A 13,817-nucleotide genomic window follows, 5' to 3' on the forward strand; every position below is an offset into this window, starting at 1 on the left:
AACCCAGGTTTCATTAGCGAGTTCTAATCTGCGGCATTGAACCTATTACCCGGAAGTGGATCCTGTTGAAAATCATCAACGGTTCTTTCGCCATACGATTCCGGGCGAGGGGAGAGGGGCAACAGGCCATTTGACGCACATTAATTAATGTTTCAAACATCCATGTGTGGTTTTAAGCCACCATATAACTGTAAATTTACTCATCAATATAGCTGAAGCCTTCGCCTGTAGTAAGCTCTTGCTCATTTCCACAATTTGATGGCTATCAACGACGCTTTCACGTTATACTGTTTGTAATTTCGCCGTCTGCACGGGATGTCTCTTATAACCTGATGTTCAGAGAGATTGTAAATGATTGTGATCTCGTGAATTTAGGTGAACGTTCTAAAGCGTTAATGGCGTGTACGTGCACGATCGCAGCAAAACTAGTTATGTGAGTTTCTTTCCAGCCCCTTTTTGGTAATCGCGACGATGAGAATGAATGGTGCTCACGTGAAATTGATGATGAAGCTGTGCGCGTTCCTTTGTGAATGTTGCATCATGACAAATGGAATTTATGAAGGAGCACCTAAAGCCACAGTGCTTTATTGTTCCTCCCCACACACACACAGACAGTTGATTTATTTTACTTCGCTTTTCTGCCTCTTTTGGATAATCGCGAATAAGAGGGTGAGTGATGAAGCGATACTTGCAAAAACACCCATGGTCGGGAACAGACGCGGATAAACGGGGAGGGCAAAAGGGGCGATCCCCCCTCTCAACTGCCATGTTTTTATGCCTAATAATATTCAAGACTCATTCGTTCTGTATTTCTATCACCACGCTTAACAGGCTCGCCACTGTATGCTCTTGATAGGCTAATCGAAACTGGACCTACAGTTTAAATTTGGATCAGAACGAGTCTACAAGGTGTCTTAAAAGGTAATCGGACCTGAGACCACTGCAGAGAATGTGGTAGCCGTCTGACTTTATACTATTCAGGAAGCCAAACAACAACAATGAAACGTTCTCTTACAAAGGTTGATAAGCGTAAACACAATTTTTGATTTCTCATAACTTAGCGATTCGAGAACATCGAGAAACATTATACACAGCGGAAACAACAGAAAATTAAGGAAACTTCACGTAGCCTATTTGGTGAAATTTCTTTCGAAATATGACCAATTACCACAAGAACATTTCAGACGTACACAATAAAATGAGATTCACAATAATTATCGACGAAATGAACTGATACAGGTTAAGAGCAACGATTTCAAAATGGCTATATTAAAAAAAAAAGTACAATTAGCCAAGCCCAGAGATTTACTAACCTCACATTCAGTTTCAATGTTTACTTTCTTTAAGTTCGAAACTTCTTCATTTACATTCTAGATTATTTTGTAAGTGAACGTGACCTAACACAAAACTGCACAACAATGTTTAACATGCAACAGTCATTGTTCATTGTTGAAGCTCCTTACAGTAGCTATGAAACTACATCCAAAAGCTGACGACCAGACATGCATAAGAATTATATTGTACTAAAGCTTCAACATCGAATTTCCTTTCAAAAGTGGAGAGATGCTGGCTGATGCATTATAGTACGTAAGTTATTTTTTAATTTTATTATTTTCAGTTCCTTTTCTGTAATTTCTGGCTAATAGCAACGATGCGAATTTAGTGATGATGTGATTATTTTGAAGGTAGGACACTTACAAGGATACCACCCATGCCCAGATTGCGACTAGAACGCGGGAATTCCTGTGGCAAGATCGAAAGTCGTCAGTAGTGTAAAATACCATAATATAAACTCGAGAAAGTATGAGCCCCTCTCAGGCAGATTTGGCTACACTTAAAACTAGCTCAAGATGTGCATATGAGCTTATTGCTCAAGTGTGGTACTCTGTCTAAACCAAGATTTTTGTAAAAATGCCCTCGGGAATTTCCCGTGAAAGTATGACCCCCCTCAGATTGATTTGCCTACACTTACAAAAGCTACACCTGTGAGATTGTTGTCCATAAGCTTGTCAAAAATATGCCCCTCTTGATATTGTTATGGCTATACTTAAAACTAGGGCAAAGAGCCACCCACACCCACCCACACCCACCCACACCTACACATATTTACTTCCGGTCCACTTCCGGTTTAAGTTCAATTGGACACCAGGCCCAACTTGCATATCTAGTACTAAGACAATGCATTTTGCAGAGGCTTTCTAGAATTGCTCTGTGACTCTCTCATTTCTTACATCATAAACATATGATTTTTCACCTATAAGAATAACACTACATATGGTGTCATCAGGGAGTGTATCGTGGAATTCACAGATAATTTTAATGTTTGTCCTGTCATTAACCACAACTTGTTTCCTTTTTGAAGTGTTGATGACAAACATGGGTCTCTGTGCTTTGAATTCATCTGGTGTGTAATACATGTCAGTATTGCCAGTAGTGACCCTTTTGTATGCTGTAAATGCCTCGTATAATTTAAGGAAATCATCCTTGGACATGTTTAAATTATAATTTTCTCTAGGAAACACCTCATTTCTGCCATTTTTAAGATATATGTTCTTGATGTTGCAGCTATCAATTTTACTTGAATTTTTTTCCTGATTATTGTGTCTTCCAGTCTGAAACAGTACCACCACAAAATCTGGCATGTCATATTGTATACTGGAGAATGAGTTTGTAGCATCAAATTCATAATAGCTACCAGTGGCAGGCTTCTGCACACATTGATATGTATAAAATTGTAAAGCCACCTGTGGATTTTTTAGGATATCTGCTTTATATTTAAGAGCATAACTGGCTTCATATTCAACAACTGGAATTCTTAGCTCCATAGTCTGAATAAGGCACTTGCCTTCATCAGGTAGGGTATTAGGCAGAGCATCCCCGGTAGAGTTTAATGTACTGTACCTCATCAAAGCATTATTATCATTGGCAGCTCTTCTAAATGCGATTCTTAAACCGCCCTTCCACATAATATCTTTGTAATCTGAGAAGAATCCTGGCAACAGGCGCATGGGAAACAGCACTGTGTGGCTCTTGGATAATATTTTATCACCAGCCTCAAATCCACCTATTTTGTAGTATGATGCCTCGGTTTTGGATAATTTTAGTGTGGCCAAAGCTGTAGAGGTAATACCAGGGTAATCTACTCTGTTTATAACAACACCATGTTTTCTGATCTCAGAGAACAGATGTGGCACAAAATTGTCTACCAATCTTATATTTGAATTTGCCGGATAATCTGTACCATCGAGCTTTACAACATCAAATTTGATGTATAGATCTGCTCTGTGGGGGTGTATAAAGCCATCCCCTACATCAAGATCAACCTCAATCTCTGTGTTGGGTTGATTTAAATTTGCAAAGGTCCTCCTGTTTGGGGGGAATGATTGTAGCTCATAACTCTCAATATTTTCCATTTTTTTTGTTTGTATTTTTATTTAAATATTAATCTCTATGATAGCAGTTGTTGTGGCTCCAGCAAAATCAACTAATTCTTCTTTTTCATTAGTGACCATCAACTCAATATAATCTATTCTATTATGGCACACAGGAAAATATAATGTTGGGGATGGAGTGTAGATGATTGGCTCCATAAATTCAGAGTTAGGTTTGAATGTTGCAATGATGCCAGTTTGTTTGTGAGTGCCTATGCCATTTGATTTGGTGATCATACCCTCTGCTACATTACAGTGAATATTTAGAGTTTCTATGGCTAAGAATTTAGGTATATTAATAGCAGTGTGTTTAATGGCTGGTTCAAGTTTTGTGTTGTTCTCAAAGCCTAACAGCTCTCCTATAGTACCCAGATCCACTGTTTCTATAGCAGACACAATCTCTACTCTGTGAGTGACAGAATTTTGAGTTAACACTATACCTCTGGGTAACTGAGCATTTAGAGTAGATAGATTATATTGCTCTGGAGTGATGACAATTTTTTGATCACCAACTGCAATTGTGTTGTTGTGGTGTGTAATATTAGGGATCAAGTACATGCCATAAAATGCTCTGAGAGCTATTGTTTTGGGATACACTATATCATCATGTAATCTAAGTTTCAATATTGAATTTTGGCTGGTGAGATGGAATACCCCCATGATGTTTTAAATACCACAAGGCTTTTTGAAAATCTTCAATAGATGGTTTATTTATTTGAGACAGATATCTAAGAACAGATAAACACAGATGTCCACAATTAACATCTTTGAAGTTTTGAACACGGGCATTATTGTAATAAAGATTAGTTGATTTTAGATATTTTACTAAATTTTCAGGTGGAACACCTCCAAATGAATCAAACACAAATGCCTCATTTTTTAAATATTTAAGATAACAGATCCAGTGAGTGCCCTGATTTTTGTACTTATCCAAATTAACTATGCCACACTCTTTGTTGAGTGGTTGTTCTGGCAAAGAATCAGACATGTACACACCTCTAAAATTTTTGATGCCCAGTGGCTTGATTAAAGCTTCAATATCTTGGTTTGTAAGCGGCTCTTGTTTTTTTTAAACTTATTCATGGCTCTCTTAACACCTTTGCCTTGTTTTTCCATGGCCAGATTATGGCGCTTTATTTCATCTAATTCTGCCTTATTCTTTTTGGCATCTATTACTGTTTTTGCTATAGCAGCTGATCCCCCAGCCAAGTTCACAACAGCACCAAGTGCTGCTAGGATGGCCGGGATACTAAATATGAAGCCACCCACATGTGATTTTTTTCTAGATTGCTGTAATTTTTTTAATTGAGGGGAACTAAGTAATAATTTCATACCATGGACCTTGGCAAGACGAGAGCTTTTTTTCTTCCGCTGCTTTTTGGTTAAAAGACTATCAATAGTTTTAAGAGATTTAAGACCTGCATAAGGTATCTGATACATAACACCCTTGGCCTTCATCCTAGGTTTATTATATACATATTCTGGGTTTACATAGCTTAATTAAGTGGCTTAAATTTATTTAATTTATCACAACCCCCACCCCAGTTTTTGTTTGGTGTTCATAGCTATGTTGGTCCCCAATGCTGCTATTCTCTCACTTAAAAGAAGCATCTTTGTTTACAAATCTACCAAATGCAGCCTCTTCTAATTTCTTGTCTGAAACATGTCGATTATCAAAATCAGAATGTGTATTGTATGCTATGTCATGGTCTCTACAAGCAGCATCTAGGGTATTAACACCAGGGTCCCCTCTGTTTAATCTATGGTCCAATTTTGTGCCTGGACCACAATACTGATAGCCTGGAATGTGTAGTACAAATGGCAGCTTGTTTATGATGTCATTAACCAGCCCACGACCCTCAGAGATATTCCAAAATTTAGGTGGTAGAGTATTAATAATTTTTATAAGATATCCAATGCCCTTCGTGTCATTCACTATAAAATTAGACAATTTGGTGCTTATCATGTCCATAATTCCAACCTTTTCATTGTAAAAATTGTGGTTGCCAGCATTTTCCTCCCCAGCTATCACCAGCAACATATCTACAAGTTTCCTGACATCATCAACCCACACAAATTCTTTAGGCAGGGTGTTGTATTGTTTGATTCCACTACCTGTCTTGATCTGTGACCATATGGGCTTGATTAAGTTGTATTTTGCTCCACTGCTAGACTTGACTCCTTTTTGTGTGGGATCATTGTTCTGGTATAGAGCATCTGATTTTATTAATATTTCTTTGTAATGCTCATAATCTTGATCTGTATAGCTGCCAGGTCTCTTCCTAGACATCAGTTCCCACAATCCAGGTGTGCCAGGGTACTTAACAAAAGCACCTCTTTCTCCAAGATGAGATTCTGAATATACAATCAGATCATCTCCCATAAATGTTACTCTGAAATTGCCAATTCTATGTATGATGCTACCATCACGCTCTGTGTCAGCACATAATCCAAAGACCTCATCTTTGTTGTCTTTAGGTGTGCTTAAATATTTTTGAGCAAGAAGACCCAATTCAATAGGATCCTGAGTAGCTTCAATTCTTCGAGGGGCAACAGGACTAGGTGTATGAATACTAGAAAGTGGGGTGATTGGATAATCTAATATGTTCCTAGCAGCTACAGGTACAAGCTCTGTGATCAAATTTTGATTTTGCTCTGTAACAGTTTTGATATTTTTACCTAATTCACTAATAGCATCAATAATAGGCTGTTCTGTTTGCTTGTGTTGTTCATAGATTCCTCGGTTCTCTGATTTCCATCCTTTAAATCTTTTTACAAGATAATCTCTATATTTAAGATCATCAATAATTGGCCTTTTCATGGTTATTTATATATGTTTCAATGTCTAGAAAATTGTTGATTTTGTTTCTGTATTTGCCACTATTGGGCTTCCTTGTCATATCAATTGTGACAAACCCATAGTTGTCCTGGTTCCAGCACCTACTGCAAAACTTGGAAAAATCATTGTAGCTCAAGTCCCCACCTACATATTCATCATGTATGTGTTTGAGGTTGGTATGATCTTGATGAAACACACATATAAAATTGCTGTTGTCTCGGATCAGCTGCTTTGGAATTTTAGAAAAAGTCTGTGCCAGGTAGAAGCAATCTATGTTTTTGTGTCGGCCCTGTGTAAAAAAATTTCTAACCTTGTTTTGATTATCCAGTATAATGTCATCAAACACAACAACAGAATTATCGAGACATTCATGGAGTGGCTTAACATCTGGTTCAAAAGTGGCTATATCCAGTCCATCATATAGCTTCATCAGCTGCTGATATTTTAATTGTTCCAAGCTCTTAGAGAAGACATACAAGTGTCTGTTTTTCCAGTCTAACCAGTTGGGTGCCAATAAAAAATTATCAATCATTAGTGTAGTTTTACCACAAGCCGATGGCCCAACAATAAGACATCTAATATTATCAGGCAGCAGCTTGCCATTTCTCTTATTCTGCTGTTCAGGCTCTGGCAGTCTCTTTATAACATCCCAGGTGTTCATAGTATCACTTTGTCTGCCTCGATCCAGCTGTGTTCTGGAAGTCCTAGCCATTTGACAAGTATCTTTATGCCTTTTCTGCGGATGATTTTTTCTATGAGATATGTGTCAGGCTGCTTAGTTTTGCTGAGTTCTTCTTCATAAAACCTGTCTTTGAGAATTTCTCCTCGGTGATCTTTTATTATATATGTGTATCGGGTCCCAGGTTAAACTTGAACCACTGTAAATAATTCAGTGCTCCAGTTTCTGGTAAAGCCTCTTTTGAATAAGTGCTTATATTTGCTGATTCTTACTTGATCACCTATCTTGTATTTGGCTTTTTTTGTTGTTGGCTGGTATCTAGGATAATAAACAGTACTGATCAATTTTTGCTCATCAGATGAAGTTACCTCACAGGGCTTCATGTTGATTGTGGAATGGACCGAGTTGTTATATCTATCTAAAAGTTCTGGATGAATATTAAGCCATTTATAATTACCTTGGAGGGTAAATTGTTTATACATATGATTTTTTAGGGTTTTGTTGAATCTTTCTACAATAGAGGCCTTGAGATCACTGTAACTCGAGTAATGTTGTCTTTACTGGCTTTTAATAAATTGTTGGAACACAGAATTATAGAATTCTTTGCCATTATCTGTTTGCAAATAGCGCGGTGATCTTCCACTCTGATTGATGATTGTCCTGAAGGCTTCTGTAACACATTTTCCAGTCTTGGATTTGAGTGGCACAGCCCAGGCAAATTTTGAAAATGTGACTATGACAGTGAGTAGATACTTGTAGCCCTTGTTGATCTTGTCTAAGTTTTTCAGCTGTCCACTTGCCATCTCAACCAAGTCACACTGCCATAAATCATCTATGCCTTTTGTAACCACTGGCAGTCTCTTATAATTATGTCTGACATTGAAACATATATAAATAACCATGAAAAGGCCAATTATTGATGATCTTAATTAAAGAGATTATCTTGTAAAAAGATTTAAAGGATGGAAATCAGAGAACCGAGGAATCTATGAACAACACAAGCAAACAGAACAGCCTATTATTGATGCTATTAGTGAATTAGGTAAAAATATCAAAACTGTTACAGAGCAAAATCAAAATTTGATCACAGAGCTTGTACCTGTAGCTGCTAGGAACATATTAGATTATCCAATCACCCCACTTTCCAGTATTCATACACCTAGTCCTGTTGCCCCTCGAAGAATTGAAGCTACTCAGGATCCTATTGAATTGGGTCTTCTTGCTCAAAAATATTTAAGCACACCTAAAGACAACAAAGATGAGGTCTTTGGATTATGTGCTGACACAGAGCGTGATGGTAGCATCATACATAGAATTGGCAATTTCAGAGTAACATTTATGGGAGATGATCTGATTGTATATTCAGAATCTCATCTTGGAGAAAGAGGTGCTTTTGTTAAGTACCCTGGCACACCTGGATTGTGGGAACTGATGTCTAGGAAGAGACCTGGCAGCTATACAGATCAAGATTATGAGCATTACAAAGAAATATTAATAAAATCAGATGCTCTATACCAGAACAATGATCCCACACAAAAAAGAGTCAAGTCTAGCAGTGGAGCAAAATACAACAACTTAATCAAGCCCATATGGTCACAGATCAAGACAGGTAGTGGAATCAAACAATACAACACCCTGCCTGAAGAATTTGTGTGGGTTGATGATGTCAGGAAACTTGTAGATATGTTGCTGGTGATAGCTGGGGAGGAAAATGCTGGCAACCACAATTTTTACAATGAAAAGGTTGGAATTATGGACATGATAAGCACCAAATTGTCTAATTTTATAGTGAATGACACGAAGGGCATTGGATATCTTATAAAAATTATTAATACTCTACCATCTAAATTTTGGAATATCTCTGAGGGTCGTGGGCTGGTTAATGACATCATAAACAAGCTGCCATTTGAACTACACATTCCAGGCTATCAGTATTGTGGTCCAGGCACAAAATTGGACCATAGATTAAACAGAGGGGACCCTGGTGTTAATCCCCTAGATGCTGCTTGTAGAGACCATGACATAGCATACAATACACATTCTGATTTTGATAATCGACATGTTTCAGACAAGAAATTAGAAGAGGCTGCATTTGGTAGATTTGTAAACAAAGATGCTTCTTTAAGTGAGAGAATAGCAGCATTGGGGACCAACATAGCTATGAACACCAAACAAAAACTGGGGTGGGGGTTGTGATAAATTAAATAAATTTAAGCCACTTAATTAAGCTATGTAAACCCAGAATATGTATATAATAAACCTAGGATGAAGGCCAAGGGTGTTATGTATCAGATACCTTATGCAGGTCTTAAATCTCTTAAAACTATTGATAGTCTTTTAACCAAAAAGCAGCGGAAGAAAAAAAGCTCTTGTCTTGCCAAGGTCCATGGTATGAAATTATTACTTAGTTCCCCTCAATTAAAAAAATTACAGCAATCTAGAAAAAAATCACATGTGGGTGGCTTCATATTTAGTATCCCGGCCATCTTAGCAGCACTTGGTGCTGTTGTGAACTTGGCTGGGGGATCAGCTGCTATAGCAAAAACAGTAATAGATGCCAAAAAGAATAAGGCAGAATTAGATGAAATAAAGCGCCATAATCTGGCCATGGAAAAACAAGGCAAAGGTGTTTAGAGAGCCATGAATAAGTTTAAAAAAACAAGAGCCGCTTACAAACCAAGATATTGAAGCTTTAATCAAGCCACTGGGCATCAAAAATTTTAGAGGTGTGTACATGTCTGATTCTTTGCCAGAACAACCACTCAACAAAGAGTGTGGCATAGTTAATTTGGATAAGTACAAAAATCAGGGCACTCACTGGATCTGTTATCTTAAATATTTAAAAAATGAGGCATTTGTGTTTGATTCATTTGGAGGTGTTCCACCTGAAAATTTAGTAAAATATCTAAAATCAACTAATCTTTATTACAATAATGCCCGTGTTCAAAACTTCAAAGATGTTAATTGTGGACATCTGTGTTTATCTGTTCTTAGATATCTGTCTCAAATAAATAAACCATCAATTGAAGATTTTCAAAAAGCCTTGTGGTATTTAAAACATCATGGGGGTATTCCATCTCACCAGCCAAAATTCAATATTGAAACTTAGATTACATGATGATATAGTGTATCCCAAAACAATAGCTCTCAGAGCATTTTATGGCATGTACTTGATCCCTAATATTACACACCACAACAACACAATTGCAGTTGGTGATCAAAAAATTGTCATCACTCCAGGGCAATATAATCTATCTACTCTAAATGCTCAGTTACCCAGAGGTATAGTGTTAACTCAAAATTCTGTCACTCACAGAGTAGAGATTGTGTCTGCTATAGAAACAGTGGATCTGGGTACTATAGGAGAGCTGTTAGGCTTTGAGAAAAACACAAAACTTGAACCAGCCATTAAACACACTGCTATTAATATACCTAAATTCTTAGCCATAGAAACTCTAAATATTCACTGTAATGTAGCAGAGGGTATGATCACCAAATCAAATGGCATAGGCACTCACAAACAAACTGGCATCATTGCAACATTCAAACCTAACTCTGAATTTATGGAGCCAATCATCTACACTCCATCCCCAACATTATATTTTCCTGTGTGCCATAATAGAATAGATTATATTGAGTTGATGGTCACTAATGAAAAAGAAGAATTAGTTGATTTTGCTGGAGCCACAACAACTGCTATCATAGAGATTAATATTTAAATAAAAATACAAACAAAAAAAATGGAAAATATTGAGAGTTATGAGCTACAATCATTCCCCCCAAACAGGAGGACCTTTGCAAATTTAAATCAACCCAACACAGAGATTGAGGTTGATCTTGATGTAGGGGATGGCTTTATACACCCCCACAGAGCAGATCTATACATCAAATTTGATGTTGTAAAGCTCGATGGTACAGATTATCCGGCAAATTCAAATATAAGATTGGTAGACAATTTTGTGCCACATCTGTTCTCTGAGATCAGAAAACATGGTATTACCTCTACAGCTTTGGCCACACTAAAATTATCCAAAACCGAGGCATCATACTACAAAATAGGTGGATTTGAGGCTGGTGATAAAATATTATCCAAGAGCCACACAGTGCTGTTTCCCATGCGCCTGTTGCCAGGATTCTTCTCAGATTACAAAGATATTATGTGGAAGGGCGGTTTAAGAATCACATTTAGAAGAGCTGCCAATGATAATAATGCTTTGATGAGGTACAGTACATTAAACTCTACCGGGGATGCTCTGCCTAATACCCTACCTGATGAAGGCAAGTGCCTTATTCAGACTATGGAGCTAAGAATTCCAGTTGTTGAATATGAAGCCAGTTATGCTCTTAAATATAAAGCAGATATCCTAAAAAATCCACAGGTGGCTTTACAATTTTATACATATCAATGTGTGCAGAAGCCTGCCACTGGTAGCTATTATGAATTTGATGCTACAAACTCATTCTCCAGTATACAATATGACATACCAGATTTTGTGGTGGTACTGTTCCAGACTGGAAGACACAATAATCAGGAAAAAAATTCAAGTAAAATTGATAGCTGCAACATCAAGAACATATATCTTAAAAATGGCAGAAATGAGGTGTTTCCTAGAGAAAATTATAATTTAAACATGTCCAAGGATGATTTCCTTAAATTATACGAGGCATTTACAGCATACAAAAGGGTCACTACTGGCAATACTGACATGTATTACACACCAGATGAATTCAAAGCACAGAGACCCATGTTTGTCATCAACACTTCAAAAAGGAAACAAGTTGTGGTTAATGACAGGACAAACATTAAAATTATCTGTGAATTCCACGACACACTCCCTGATGACACCATATGTAGTGTTATTCTTATAGGTGAAAAATCATATGTTTATGATGTAAGAAATGAGAGAGTCACAGAGCAATTCTAGAAAGCCTCTGCAAAATGCATTGTCTTAGTACTAGATATGCAAGTTGGGCCTGGTGTCGAATTGAACTTAAACCGGAAGTGGACCGGAAGTAAATATGTGTAGGTGTGGGTGGGTGTGGGTGGGTGTGGGTGGCTCTTTGCCCTAGTTTTAAGTATAGCCATAACAATATCAAGAGGGGCATATTTTTGACAAGCTTATGGACAACAATCTCACAGATGTAGCTTTTGTAAGTGTAGGCAAATCAATCTGAGGGGGGTCATACTTTCACGGGAAATTCCCGAGGGCATGTTTACAAAAATCTTGGTTTAGACAGAGTACCTACCACACTTGAGCAATAAGCTCATATGCACATCTTGAGCTAGTTTTAAGTGTAGCCAAATCTGCCTGAGAGGGGCTCATACTTTCTCGAGTTTATATTATGCTATTTTACACTACTGTCGTCCTCTTAACGCACTCGGTCACCGAACCGACGTGTAAAAAATGCTACATTGATTTCGTTTATTTTACTTCGCTTCTCTGCCACTTTTGGGTACTAGCGATGATGAAGATGATGGGACAGTCACAAAGAACAGCTATTCCCAGGCTGGCATTCGAACCAGAGACCCTTATTAATGCTATCGTTGTATGTTCAAAGGTGTTTGTCAGTAAAATAGATAAACCTGTGGCCAACAGGTCTTAGAATGCCAAAGCCTTTCAACCAGATTTCAGTTAGATGGCGCCTAATGAACTCATAGAAGCCCATCACCGTTGCTGTATACAGCTTAATAGATTAGACTTCAGAATGAATGATAGTTATTCTCTTTATCTGCTACTTTATCTATTAGTTATATCCTGTGTGTTATATTTTGTTACCACAAAATATAACACACCGGATTTCCCTGAAGTAACTTGGATTCTTGCTGTAACTCGATTATGCCTCGCTTCCACTATAGTTGCCAACCAAGGCAGTTTTTTTCTAAATTAATAGCACTTTACACGATACGTTTCGGCCCTATATCTCATGGATTCTTGTTATTCGGATGGCAAGAAAAACTGTAGGATCTCTCCCGATAAGGTTTTACCCTACCGTTTGGTAGGAGACCTCGTGGAAGTTCCACCTAGGACAATGGGCCTGCCTCTGCGTTGGTGACCCTATACTATGGTGTGATAGTACATGACGTTTTCCGAGCTGTACAAGTTCGTCTGCTGTGGAATATTGCTGGGTTGGGAAGGTCCTACGTTTGCTCAGCATCCACTGTTGTTATGCTGGGGTGAACTTGACCATCTTGTCACAGTAAAATTACAGTAATAACAGTAATCCATGAGATTTTCCCATGTCACTTCAGGCAAATGTAGGTTGTAATGAAGCAAGTCTTGATAGCCAATGTGTATATAGGTATGCAGATAGTAGGCATCTAATATTAGACCAATAACGGTTCTTCCTTTTGAGTCTGCGAAGTAATTCCTTAAGCTTGTAGGTTAATTGTAATATAATTAAGCCTTGTTTTCTTATTTAAAAAAAAAATACAGCAGGAACTTAGTGTTTCTTGAAGGTTAGGTTGAGTGATAGGTATTTGAAGTGGATTGTGCAATTTTTATTACCTTAGATTTAAACATGTCAGTATTTGCAGACTCAAAAGGAAAAATTGTGTATTACAAGAGATCGCTGGGTACATGAAAGCGAGATCTTGTTATACACAGATGCAATCGACATTTATATCAAGTGTAATTCAAACGATATATCAAGTCGATTGCAGTTGGTTCTCCGGCGCAAGGCTGTAAGGTACAAATGGCCTTGCGTCCCTCTTCCAACTGAAAAAAAGAGGCCCTCACAGATGGTAGAGACGTTGATGGCGTTGTGAGGCTTTGAACTAACATCTACCTGTACCAACGATAGTTCGTCCCATCTTTTCAAGACCTTAAGAGACATAGATTGCCCACAAACCATATCAGATGGAAAGCAC

Source organism: Lepisma saccharinum, chromosome 1 (assembly GCF_977018435.1).
Source record: "Lepisma saccharinum chromosome 1, izLepSacc3.1, whole genome shotgun sequence".
Classification (NCBI taxonomy): Eukaryota; Metazoa; Arthropoda; class Insecta; order Zygentoma; family Lepismatidae; genus Lepisma; species Lepisma saccharinum.